This window comes from Sorex araneus, chromosome X, assembly GCF_027595985.1.
Source record: "Sorex araneus isolate mSorAra2 chromosome X, mSorAra2.pri, whole genome shotgun sequence".
NCBI lineage: Eukaryota > Metazoa > Chordata > Mammalia > Eulipotyphla > Soricidae > Sorex > Sorex araneus.
Window position 1 is genome coordinate 85746700 of NC_073313.1, and position 13825 is coordinate 85760524.

The window sequence follows — 13825 nt, forward strand, 5'->3', positions numbered from 1 at the left end:
GGGAGGGAACCTGGGGACACTGGTGCTGGGAAATATACACTGGTGGGGGGATGGGTGTTGGAATACTGTATGGCTTTGTGAATGGCTTTGTAATGGTCTATCCCACAGTGATTCAATTTTAAAAAGTTTTAAAAATGATCTGGAGAAGCAGGATAGATTGGTAGAATTTTAATCATTGTGCACAAATTCAGAAATTTGTGTTCTAATTTCTGGAAGGTTGGTGATAAATGTGGTTCATTTCAAATCCCAGTCAGGCTGTCCTTAGAAATCTATACTTTCTCTCTTTTTTTAAATTTTTTAAATTTTATTGAATCACCATGAGATAGTTACAAGCTTTCATGTTTGGGTTACAATCTCACAATGATCAAACACCCATCCCTCCACCAGTGCATATTCCCCACCAACAATATCCCGGGTATACCCCCCCTTACCCACCCTCCCCCTGCCTCTAAGGCAGACAATATTCCCCATACTCTACTTTTGGGCATTATAGCTTGCAACACAGACACTGAGAAGTCATCATGATTGGTCCATTATCTATTTTGGCATGCATCTCCCATCCCATCTGGTTCCTCCAGCCATCATTTTCTTAGTGATCCCTTCTCTATCCCATCTGCCTTCTCCCCTCCACTCATGAAGCAGTCTTCCAGCTATGGGCCAATCCCCCTGGCCCTTGTATCTACCCTCCTTAGGTGTTAGCCTCATGTGATGCTGCCCTACACTCCACAAATGAGTGCACTCCCTCTATGTCTGTCCCTCTCTTTCTGACTCATTTCACTTAGCATGATACTATCCATGTTTATCCATTTATAAGCAAATTTCATGATTTCATCTCTCCTGACAGCTGCATAATATTCCATTGTGTAGATGTACCAAAGTTTCTTTGACAAGTCATCTGTTTTAGGGCACTCGGGTTGTTTCCAGATTCTGGCTGTTGTGAACAGTGCTGCAATGAATATATAGGTGCAGATCTCATTTCTACTGTGCTCTTTTGCATCCTTGGGATATATTACCAGAAGTGGTATTGTGGGGTTATATGGAAGCTCAATTTCTAGGTTTTGAAGGACTGTCCATATTGTTTTCCAGAAAGGCTGGACCACTCAGTATTCCCACCAACAGTGAAGGAGCGTCCCTTTCTCCCCACATCCACGCCAGCATCGGTTGCTTTTGTTCTTTTGAATGTGTGCCAGTCTCTGTGGTGTGAGATGATATCTCATTGTTGTTTTGATTTGCATCTCCCTGATGACTCGTGATATGGAGCACTTTTTCATGTGCCTTTTGGCCATTTGTATTTCTTTTTTGAGGAAACTTCTGTTCGTTTCTTCTCTCCATTTTTTGATGGGGTTGGAGGTTTTTTTTCTTATATAATTCTACAAGAAATATATACTTTCTCTTGAGGTTGCCTGCTTGGAAACTCTATTCAAGGATTTACATATAAGGCAACCAGGATGTAATGAGTTAAAATCTCTCAGTACTCATGCATAGGTCTTGATTTTCCGATATATTTTGTAGAAAATATGAGAAAAATAACATTAGTTTTCCAGAAATGCACATCTGGATTAATATATTAATTTTCTATTGAATAGCTTAATTTTGCATATTTCAGCTAATCATTTTATTTTGTTTCAGACAGTAATGTTAGACCAATCTTTGCTTGCATTTCAGTGGTTTTCCAATAAGTGATACCTTCTGGAACTCAAAGGATTTCTGGACATTTAATGGGAGTGAGAGTTCTTGGATAGGGAGATGTCATGAAATGAAGGATGATCCCCTCATCCTAACACTTTAAAGTGTTAAGGGACTTCCTGCCAACCAGATCCAGCTTCCAGTTCTGAAATGGCAAATGCAATAATAAATGTGTTTCTTCCTACTTTTGCCTATATTTAGTTCATACATGCAGCAGTTTCAAGTTTTCCTGTGGGTCAAAGTTGAGACACTCCATTTTACATAGAGATTCCTAAATGACCTAACATTGTATTAATAAGCATGTGGAATATAGGTGGAGTAGTAGGTAAAGATCTTAACATGAAAAGGAGAACAATTTATTTTCCTGTTGATCCATGGGCTGTGTAGGAAGCAAAATATAGTAATGATTGAGAGCATGATTAATAAAAATTACCTACTGTGTGGCCTTACTACATTGTCTCTGTGAACTTCATTTTCCTCATTTATAAGAGAGAAGGCAATAGAATGCCCATTCTTTGGGACTTGTATGAAAATTAGGTGAGATCAAATATATAAACCCTGGAAATCTATACACATTTAATGGGAGGTACAGATACTGTCCTTCTCCTCTGTCACAAAAAGTGGACGTTGCATTTTCTGAAAAGAAAGTCAGTGTTATTGCTTTTGTTTTTTTGGATGTGTGCCATTCTCTGTTGGAGACGATGTGGGGAGAAAAGGACCCTTCTACACTGCTGGTGTGAATGCCGACTGGTTCAGCCCTTTTGGAAAACAATATGGACGCTCTCAAAAAATTAGAAATTGAGCTTCCATTTGATCCAGCAATACCACTTCTGGGAATATATCCCGGAGAAACAGAAAGGTATAGTCGAAATGACATCTGCACTTATATGTTCATCTCGGCACTGTTTACAATAGCCAGAATCTGGAAAAAACCCGAGTGCCCGAGAACAGATGACCGGTTAAAGAAACTTTGGTACATCTATACAATGGAATACTATGCAGCTGTTAGAAAATATGAAGTCATGAACTTTGCACATAAGTGGATCAACATGGAAAGTATCATGCTAAGTGAAATGAGTCAGAAAGAGAGAGACAGACATAAAAAGTTTGCACTCATCTGTGGAATATAAAATAACAGAGTAAAAGACTAACACCCAAGAATAGTAGTATATAATACAAGGAGGTTGGCTCCATGGTTTGGAAGCTGGCCTCGGATAGAGAAGGAAACACCAAGTAAAATGTGGTTGGGGATCCCGCGTGAGAAGAGAGATGCATGCTGAAAGTACACTAGAGACTGAACACGATGGCCACTCAATACCCCTATCGCAAACCACAACACACAAAAGGGGAGAGAACAAAAGGGAATAACCTGCCACAGAGGCGAGGGGGACTAGAGGGGGATGGGATTGGAGGGTGGGAGAGATACTGGGTTCATTGGTGGTGGAGAATGGACACTGGTGGAGGGATGGGTTCTCGAACATTGTATGAGGGAAACACAAGCACGAAGATGGGTAAATTTGTAACTGCACCCTCACGGTGACTCACTAATTAAAAATAAATAAAGAAGAAGAAGAAAAAAGAAAGTTAGTGTGAGCTGGCTTGACAGAAAATATCAAGGGTTTAATCATAAAATTGGCATGCGTGGTATCTCTGTCAGGCATCAAAGGAGGGAAACCTCAAACTTTACTATTACTTCATAGGATTATGTAATCGCAGGATATTTAGTAGCATGACAGTCATCTGGCATTTTTCCAGCTGCTCCTTTCACGTTAGTACAGTACAGTGACTACTGTTGCTCAAGACAATATCTCTAGGGCTTTGCAGCGTCTAAAACCCCTTTTCAGTTTTCTTATAAAAATTATGGTCATTCTAGTTTGAGTGCTTACCGTGGTTTTTGGTTTTATTCTTTAAAAACAATGATTTGCTAATTGTTTAAATGTTCATTTACTACTTTCTTGCATTTACTGCGTTTATTGTCCTTTATTGGGCTGGAGCGATAGCACAGCCGTTGGGCGTTCACCTTTCACATGGCTGACCGGTGTTCGATTCCTCCACCCCTCTCGGAGAGCCCAGCAAGCTACCGAGAGTATCTTGCCCATACGGCAGAGCCTGGAAAGCTACCCGTGTGTATTGGATATGCCAAAAACAGTAACAATAAGTCTCTCAATGAGAGACGTTACTGGTGCTCGCTCGAACAAATCGATGAGCAATGGGATGACAGTGACAATGATTGTCCTTTATTATTTAGTTATTTTTTTTCGTTGGTCTCACTTGCAGTTTATTCCAATCTCATCTCCATTCTCCTCTGATTCTCTTTTGCTTCTTTCTCCCCCATGCTACTTCATTCTCTCTCTTTGCTACTTCATTTATTATTTAGTTATTAAAGGCAAGTTTTTAAAACTACTTTTGTTGTATTTGGGTAATATGGTTGTAATAGTGGTCAAGTCTATGGTATTGATATGAAGCAATAGCACACCAACACCCTAAAGTGCCCATGACCCTCTACCCCTGTCTTTATTTTACCTCTGCTCTGATCTTCATTTACCCTTCCCTCTTCTCCCCACTGTTTCTTTATTGACAGTTGTAGTTTGGATGCATACTATTACCTCACTTTGCCGCTGACAGTGTGCCTATACCCTATACCTATGTGGAAGTGAAAATAGCTAGCAGCCAATAGACTTACTATAGTAGCCATTGCTTAGGGCTGTGGTACATTTTGTCTATCATTTGTTGTATGAGAAACTACTTTATAACTGGGTGCTTTAAATTACAACCCTCATTTTTATGTTATTATTTTTGGATGAAAAATGTATACAGTATTCAGATTCTTTTCTGTATGGGATTGACTGGGATGCTTTTACTATGGTGGTCAAGTCTAGAGTTTCCAAGGCAGTTTCATTCTTAAGTACTTTGATGGTTGTAGATAAAACACTAGACTCATCAGGATCCCCCCATTTCCATTTATACTTCATTTCTGCTATATTATCTATGTGGTTTCTCTTTCACCATAGTTGGGTATATTACATTGTACCTCAGGCTCCCCTATCAGGCTCCCTGATAGGGAGAAGAAATTACATCTCATAATATCTGTGCATGAAAGAAGACACAAAATCCCTTCTGCCATATTCTCTTGGTCAAAGCATTTCCAAAGTACACCCAGACTTGAAGTATGGAGACTTAGATCTCACTTCTTTTAATTATTTTTAAATGTTTATTTTAGCCAGTGTGATTTACTGTACTGTTAGTGGTAGGGTTTCATGCATAAAAAATTTCGGCATCCCATTACCAGAGTTTCAACTTCCACCCACCATGGTCCCAGTGTCTCCTCCACGTGTACATACACCATCTGATTCCCCCCTGTTCCCCTGCCACGGTAAGCTTCCTACTAAAAAACAGTTCTGTTTCTTTTGCCTGTAGGTAGCCATTATTTCCTTGCCACATTCCTTTGTATATCCCACTTGTGAGGGAAATCATCCTGTAACTGTCCCTCTCTTACTAAGTTCATTCAGGGTAATACTCTCTAGATCCATTCATATAGCAGCAAATTACAAGATTTCATCTGTTATTATAGTAATTTATATACCGTAATTTCTTTTGTTTGTTTGTTTTAATAAATCACCATGAAATACATGGTTACGAAACCGTTTATGATTGTTTTTTTATAAGAAGATGGGAGATATTTTTTATCTATATTTTTAATGTTTGATTGAATCAACAACAGGCTCCAGGCTGGAGGTATGATTGGGTTTGGTCATACAGTGTTCCAAAACACTGTCCATAGTTTCATATCCAGTCATTTGTTTTTAGAATTGAACTTCCATTTGACCCAGCTGTTGTGATTAAATATCACATCCTAAATTTTTTTCATGTTTCATCTCTCTTCTCTTACTTTTCTTGAGTTACTGATTTAATTTTAAGCTACATCCATTCTTCTGCTGAGTTTTACTACTATATTATTCAATGTCTTCAGTTTTTTGGAGTGAGTTCTTTAATTCTTTTCATCATTTCTTGGCATTTATTGAGTCTCTTCTGCAACAATTTCCTCAGTTTAGTGAACATTGACAAGACTCTTAAATCATCCTTGGGCAGCATCAGAAATTCTAATGAACCTGAAGACTTACTTGTACTTCTTGTCCATCTGTTGAAATTACGGAATTCCTTCATTTTTTCATTTTTCCTGGTGCTTCGTGGGGCATATGGGTGGAGTTTCAAGTTCAACGTGGCCTGAACAGTGATCTACTGCTTCCCTTTACAAAATTAGACTAGCGCTTATGATTATACTAATTTCTGATCATTGCTGCAGCATTGTGAGGCTTTATCCTGCTGAGGCTGGATATAGGTATCAAGCTCGAACTAGAAGTGGACCTGGGTGCTTGTGAGGATGGAGGAGCATAGCCGACCCTGAGGCAAGCAGTAATGCATAGATAGAGAGTTGAAGTGTGGAAGGTTTGGGCACTGGGGTCAGCAAGGAGAGCTAGAAGTGATGTCATTACCTCTCAAAAGGGGATAGGGCAGGAGGCTGTCAGGAAGCATGTGGGCCAAGAGTTAGGGTGCAGAGGGCTGGGTGCTATGATGAACAGAAGAAGCCAGGACTGATGATTACTTTCCAGAATGAACTCCAATTTCTTTCTAAAGCAAAAGATATTAGCATGTTCTAACTCCCAGTTCTATTGGAATGAGAATATATAAAATGCTTAATACTACAGTGCCTAGTATGTTGTAGGCATCCAGTAAATAATATGCTGATGGTAATAATTGATAACACATTTGCACGCATAGTTCCGAGCTGGACTGTCAAGTCAAGGTTTGCCTTGCTCATTTGTCCTCCGTATTCCTTTCACCCCAATATCTAGCACAGTGCCTAGCATTTAAGTATAAAAAATGATGGACATGTGAGTGACTGGAAAGAAGCATCGAAATGACATTTGCCTTCATTGTAATTCCCTGGATTGTATGTGTACAGAGATCACAGGATATTAATGTTACCATATAACTACTCAAGACTGAGCAAACACAATTTGCTAAGCAACAGCAAGGTAAACACTAAAACATCTCCTGAAGTTGTGCCGTATAGCCACAACAAGTAGGAGAAAGTTGCACCAACTCACACACACCATTTGGAGCATTTGCAGCAAGGTAGTACCTCAGGAAATACAGGAATCAGCAAAGGGAATATCCCACAGTGACTGCTGCAAGAGTTAAGGAGAATAAAGAAACAGTGCTGGAAGATGAGATGTTAAAAAGCAGATCACACCAGGGTGCCTTTTGTGAAAAGGACTTTGACCAATAATTTCCAATTGTTGTAATCTTGAGTGCCAGGGGTAATTTGCATCTACTTTGATACCTAATGGTTGAAGAGGAACAAAAGAAATAACGCATTAGGAACCTCTGAAAGGTCATGTGCTACCTGCCATCTAGCAGAGTCCTGCTGGTCAGTGTAGCCGATGGAAATCCTTGGCACAATGAAGAAAGAGGGAAGAAAGAATGTGAAATAACAGAGTTTATCTACTCTGGCTTTAGCCATATGTCATGAATGCATTTGCTTTTAAATGAATTTCATAAAATATTCATGCAATCATAGCAAACAGCAGAGTGGTGAGTACATCAGTCAAAAGTTATATTTATCCTGTGTGTTTAATTTTTGTTTGTCTCCATTTATTAGTAGACAGTACATGAAGACAGGCATTTCTCTCTCAGTTGAAGTGGCAGAACTTGTTTAATGAACTAATGTTTATGTAATATGTGGCAAGGTAGTATTGTGAGTGACAGAGCCATATGAATAACAATGAAGAGACAAGCAGAACAATAAAATCTAGACAACATTTCAGTAGAAGAGGTAAATATATAGGATTGTTCAGTTGGCACACAACATAATCTTAAACTTCCTACTTAAAATGTACAGTGTCTAAAAGGCTGATAATATTGATAATATTTCTAAAATCTTTAACATAAGGAACCAAAAATTTTAAAGACATAAGGCAGTCTTAACTATAGTGTGTTTATTCTACTGTATAGAAACACAGGATAGGAGAATCAAGACCTGACAATCCATTCCACTGACCCGAGAGACTGCCCCCAGTTGCTTCACTTTTGAAAATCCTTCTCATGCCACTGGCGTCTACTCCCTTGTATATTCACCAGGTGGCTAGGAAAAATCCTGTCGCTTTCTCTCACTGCCTGTGTTCTGTGGTCTCAGGCCTCTCCCCTACCCCTGGCAGCCGATGCTAGGGCCGACGATGAAGGAGGAAACGAGGGCCAGGCTGGTTAGTGATCAGTTGTCATTTCTTCCATTCTCCCCACATGCCTGTTCCAGTCTCAGTAAGCTTTCCATTCCAGTCTCACACTGCCCCTCTTTCCTGTCTCCTCCTATTCCCCATACTAGTCTCTCCATGCTCTCTCTTGCCATCTTGATCTCTCTCTCCTCTCTCACCAACTCCCCACATTTGCATTCCAGGAAGCCACCATACCCCTGCAGGTAGCACAATCAACATATGAAATCCCTTCTTGTGCTCAAGGGCAAAATACTACTTAGAGGTGTTTCTCCTCTCCTTAGTCCAATAACTTAATTAACATCTTAATTGACATCTTAATTCTTATTATTAGTTATTTTGTATGAATACAGTAAGAGATACATTAAGCTTATAGGGTGGCTCTCCTGGGGACATCTCGCTATAGATCTCAGACTATAGTGCTCAAGCCAGATTAATCTTTCCTAACCCTAGCAGGGTCCTATCTAATTGTACTTTTTGGATCATAACAGAATTTGTCCATGACCATGCTCTTAACTTAAAGTTAAGTATTATGGTGCTTTGGCCTGGCCCGTTTCCATGCCAGGGTAGCTCACAGCTTGCCATGGGTTCATCCAGTCCCTCATCAGGACCTGCTTTTGGGGTGCTAGGAAGTAAGGACAACCGAGGCTTGAGCTGAGAGAAAAGATCCCCAGGAGTGAATATTATTCAGTCAGTTAACTCCAAAGTTACAGAAGAATAGCATTAACTGTCTTTTTATGTCCATACAGAAAGGACATTGCTCTGAATTAACTATGCAAAGGACTTAAGGAGAAGAGAAAGCAATATTTACAAGTTAACAGAGTCTGATTAGGAGATAATGGTGATTGACTGGTTGGGGAAGCAGAGCACAAAGTAAGAGGTTATAAATAAAGAGGAATGGGAGCACTGTGATGAGAGTAACCCAATAAATCTAAACTCCCTGTGGAAAGGCAGAAATGATAAATCAGTGTTATCCTACACTCCCTACCCTACCATAAGGAACACATTATCTCAGGCCAATTCCAAATCCATTCCGGTACGTCAGTGGGGCCCAGGATTCAACTCTTTCCACTCTTCCTGCTGCACAGACACCCAGAACCATGTGGATATATTATTGTCCACAGAACTTTTCTATTTCGCCCATCTCACATACTTTAAGAGCTGGTGTAAAACTATAGAGTCTTAAATCAGTGCCAGAATACCCCCTTAAAAGCCCTGGTAACTAGAGAGGAGGAACTAGGTCAGAACCTGTCTGACCCACTGAAATACCATTACAGGGGACTGAAAATAGTCAGAATAACAAAAGCATATGCAGTAGCCCCTTTGTGTAAAATAGAAAATCAGATCAGTACTCAGGTCATCAACAATTTGAGTGCTGAGCTCCACTGTAAGCACCCATAAAACTCCTAAGGACAATAGACAGAGAGACAGAAGTGCAGGCAAGTCCTCAAGTTCATCAATATTCTCAAGCCTCAGATCACACTCCGTGCAATGGCAGTGGCAAATAAGCAAACACTAGAAAGAGAAATTCAGTCAACTCAAATAGGAATTAATTCAGAGTATGAGAGAATCCATACAGATGGAATTGAAGAAGCTAAAGGATATAATAGCAGGCCAGAGTAACAAAATTTTGAATGCAGAGAATTGTATCAGCGAATTTGATGACAAAATACAGGCCAGCAGCAATAATGAAGTAGCAAAAGAAAAGATAAGTAAAATTATGGAAGATAATGTAAGGTACTTAATGGATAACAGCAAGAGGAGTAATCCCTAAGTAATAGGAATACCAGAAGGAAATAAATAAAAGAAAGGCGAAGAATAACTGGTGGAAGAAATAATAACTCAGAACTTACCCAGTCTCAGGAGGAAGGTTTTTGTACAGATTCACAAGGCCCAAAATGTACCAAACAAAATAGACTCAAATAGAAGACCAAAACACACGATAATCAAAAAGGTAAAAACCAGAGACAAGCTATTTATTACATCAAAGGGAAAGAAAAACCCCAACTACAAGAGAAATAACATTAGAATCACAACCAATTTCCCATATGAAATTATACAATCAAGGAAAGAATGAAATGACATGTCAAAGTACTGAGTGGAAAAAATAAACAACTTTCAACCTAGAGTCCACTATCCTGCAGATCTCTCATTTATATATGAGGAAAGTAATAAAAAACATTTGCAGATACACAAGAGCTGGAACATTTGCTATAAGTAAACCAGCCCTGTAAGAATTACTGAAAGACTGACTACAAAAATCAAATGGCCAATTGCAAAAATTAGTTAAACACCTCACAGAAAAATGTCATCACAGCCCTTTATATCAGTAATCTCTCTGAATGTCACTGAACTAAACTCTCCTATTAAAAGACATAGAGTAGCTCTATGGATTAGGAAGCAACAGTTTCTACTGCTGATAAGAAACATGACATGCGTAAGTTCACAGGATAAATATAGGCTCAGACTAAAACAATGGAAAACAATCATACAAGTAAGTGGTAACCCCCAAAAGCATAGCTAGTTATATCAAACCAAATAGCATTCAGTCTAAAGCATCATCAGAGACAAGGATGGCACTACTTATCAGTCAAAGGAACAATAGATCAAGAAGTACTAACTCTAATCAACATATATGTACCAAATGAAGAGCCATCAGATTTTTTTATTAGTGAATTACCATGAGATAAAGTTACAGACTTACAAACTTTCATGCTTGCGTTTCAGTCATACAATGATCGAGTACCCATCCCTCCACAGTGCCCATTTTCCACCAACAGTGGTCCCAGCATCCCTCCCACACCACTCTGTCCCCTCTACCCCACCCCGAATTTGTGGCATGGGCATTCCATTCTGCTCTCTCTCTTTTGGGTGTTATGGTTTGCTATAGAGGTATTAAGTAGGCATCATGCTCACTCTGTAGTCTATTTTCAGTCCGCATCTCCCATCCTGAGCAGGGCCCACCTAGCACCCCTTGCTTAGTGGTCCCTTCTCTATCTGAGCTGCTTTTCCCCCCAGCATGTGAGGCCAGTTTCCAAGCTGTGGAGTAATCCTCCTAGTACTTATCTCTAATATTCTTGTTAGTTAGTCTTCCATTCTGTTAATTTATATTCCACAAATGAGTGCCATCTTTCTATGTCTGTCCCTCTCTTTCTGATTCATTTCAATTAACATATACTTTCCATGTTGATCCATCTATATGCAAATTTCATGACTTCCTCTTTTCTAACAGCTGCATAGTATTCCATTGTGTAGATGTACCAAAGTCTCTTTAACCAGTCATCTGTTCTCAGGCACTCAGGTTTTTTCCAGAGTCTGGCTATTGTAAAAAGTGCTGCAAATAGGTGCAGATGTCACTTTTACTAGAGTTTTTTTGAATCTCCGGGATATATTCCCAGGAGTGGTATTGCTCAGTCAAATGGGAGCTCAATTTCTAATTTTTTGAGAAGTGTCCATACTGTTTTCCAAAAGGGCTGAACCAGTTGGCATTTCCACCAGCAGTGAAGGAGAGTCCCTTTCTCCCCACATCCGAGCCAACACCAGTTGCTTTTATTCTTTTGAATGCATACAAGTCTCTGTGGTGTAAGATGGTATCTCATTGTTTTAATCTGTATCTCCCTGATGATTAGTGATAAGGAGCAGTTTTTCATGTGGCTTTTAGCCATTCAGATTTCTTTCTTGAGAAAGTTTCTGTTCATTTCATCGCCCCATTTTCTGGCTGTTTTCTTCTTGTGGAGTTCAACCAGTGCCTTGTAAATCCTTAATATCAACCCCTTATCAGATGGGTATTGGGTGAATATCTTTCCCTTTCTGTAGACTTTCTTTGTATTCTGATCACTGTATCTTTTGAGGTGCAGAAGCTTCTCAGTTTAATGTAGTCCCATTTGTTTATCTCTGTTTCCACTTGCCTGGTCAGTGGTAAGTCATCTTTGAAGATACCTGTAGCTTCAATGTCGTGGAGGGTTTTGCCGACCTTGTCTTCAATGTTCCTTATTGATTATGGTCTGATGCCATCAGATTTTTTGAGGTGATAAGGCTTCTGGAGGGATGCTGTGCTTTGGAATGCCTTCTTTGGTATTTTTAAATCCCCTTGTAGCAATGAAAACTAACCAACAAAGAGAGCCAACAAGACAGTTGCCGTGAGTTCATAGAAAATCCTCTATGATTTATGATCATTTCTCATCAGGAAGCATCTTTCCTGAAATTTTCCAGTTTCCTCACTGGTGTCAGGGACTGACCAAATCCGACTGTTATCTGAGTAAAGTCACTGAATCCTTGGTCAGTCTTTAGCACTGGAAAGGGATTCAAACTAATTCACGTTGTACTAGCTCCTTACCCCACAAGTCCATTCATACCACATCTGCCAGCAGACTGGCCACTTTAATGTTGAGGAGAGGTAGGACCAGAGTCAGCCTTACCAGCCTCTGCCCTCTGTGGACCATCAGGTGAAAGAGAGAAAGAATAACTATCTTGATTTCTCCCATTTGGAGAACTTTATAATCCTCTACCCTACATGTGGAATCAATAGCTGCCCTAAGACATTTCAGAACTCGTTCTGTGCATCTTCTGGGTGTAATTGTGCTAGAAGGGTTGCCTGGAAATGTAAATCACTCTCATCTCACAGATGTGGTGTTTTGTGCATGGTATCACATGAAATAATGCCACCAAACTGGTGATGTTGCTGACTTGGGATAAATCTAAGAGTGTATATTGATGACCCCCCCACAAAAGAATTTGTTGGGGCCACAAACACAACTTGGAAACACCCCTAAATAAAATTTAAAAAATCATGAACAAATGACCCAAAGCAACAGAATCTGTGAACCGACCTACAGAACTAAATTTACCATGGTGGGAATTAGTGGGAGGGGGCTTGAGGGCTTAAGGATGGGATCCTGAGGGAAATCAACACTCTGGTGGAGGGTATGGTGTTGGAACATTGTATGCGTGAAGCCCTATCATTTACAATATTGTAAATCACAGTGTCTAAGTAAAAAAACAAGTTTTAAAGGAAATAGATAAAAATAAAGGCAAATCTGTAGGCTCTGAAAAGTTAGTGGTTCTCAAGGACTGGGTTATGTTGATTACAGGTGAATGTGAAGAAAATGGGAAATATTGAGGAATCAGAAGTGCCTTGTGGGTTGATTGTGGTGCTATAACCATGTTTAAAACATCAGTAATTTAAATTTTATTTTAATAAAACTATGCCATATGTAAGGCCAAAAAAAAGATCAAGTGAAAGAAACTGGTATAGAACTGGTTTTAGACCTTTAAGAATGAACCTGAATTTTCTGAAAAGTGATTTTCAGGGAGTTTGGGACATAGGCACATCTTGAAGGATGGGAAGATTATAGGGAGTCTTAAATGATTCCGAACTGGGAACGCAACCTGAACAAAAGCACAGAGTAAATTCACTTTTGTTTATTCCTCACAGCTCCTTATTTGTTAAGTGGCATTAATCCTATTTTGCTAATATGGAAATGTACATTCAAAAAATCCATCCCGCTATACGAATAGCAGAAGTAGGACGCAGATCTGCCTGATCCTCCAAAATGTGTGGTCTACAATGTCATTCTGCCCTGCAAAGAGATATTAAGTGCTATAAAGGACAGTGAGCAGCCTTGTCTGAAGGGATCTGAAGCTGTATGTTAGGAACACCTGAAAGGCAAGATCAATAGACGAGGCACAGTTACATGTCAAAAGGCTTCAGATGTCATAATGAGGTTTAGAAACTTAAAGAAGACACTGGTCAGAGACAGAAAGTGAGAGAGTGAGAGAGAGAGAGAGAGAAGGAGAGAGAGGAGGGGGGAAGTGCCTATCATGGAGACAGGCTGGGAGGAGGGTGGCAGGAGAAAAACTGGGGACATTGG

At 39.7% G+C, this 13825-nt stretch overlaps 1 protein-coding gene across 1 annotated transcript in view; it reads left to right on the forward strand.

Moving 5' to 3' along the window:
* The window catches only part of ENOX2 (ecto-NOX disulfide-thiol exchanger 2), a 380924-nt gene that overhangs the window by 259998 nt on the left and 107101 nt on the right, over positions 1-13825 (forward strand).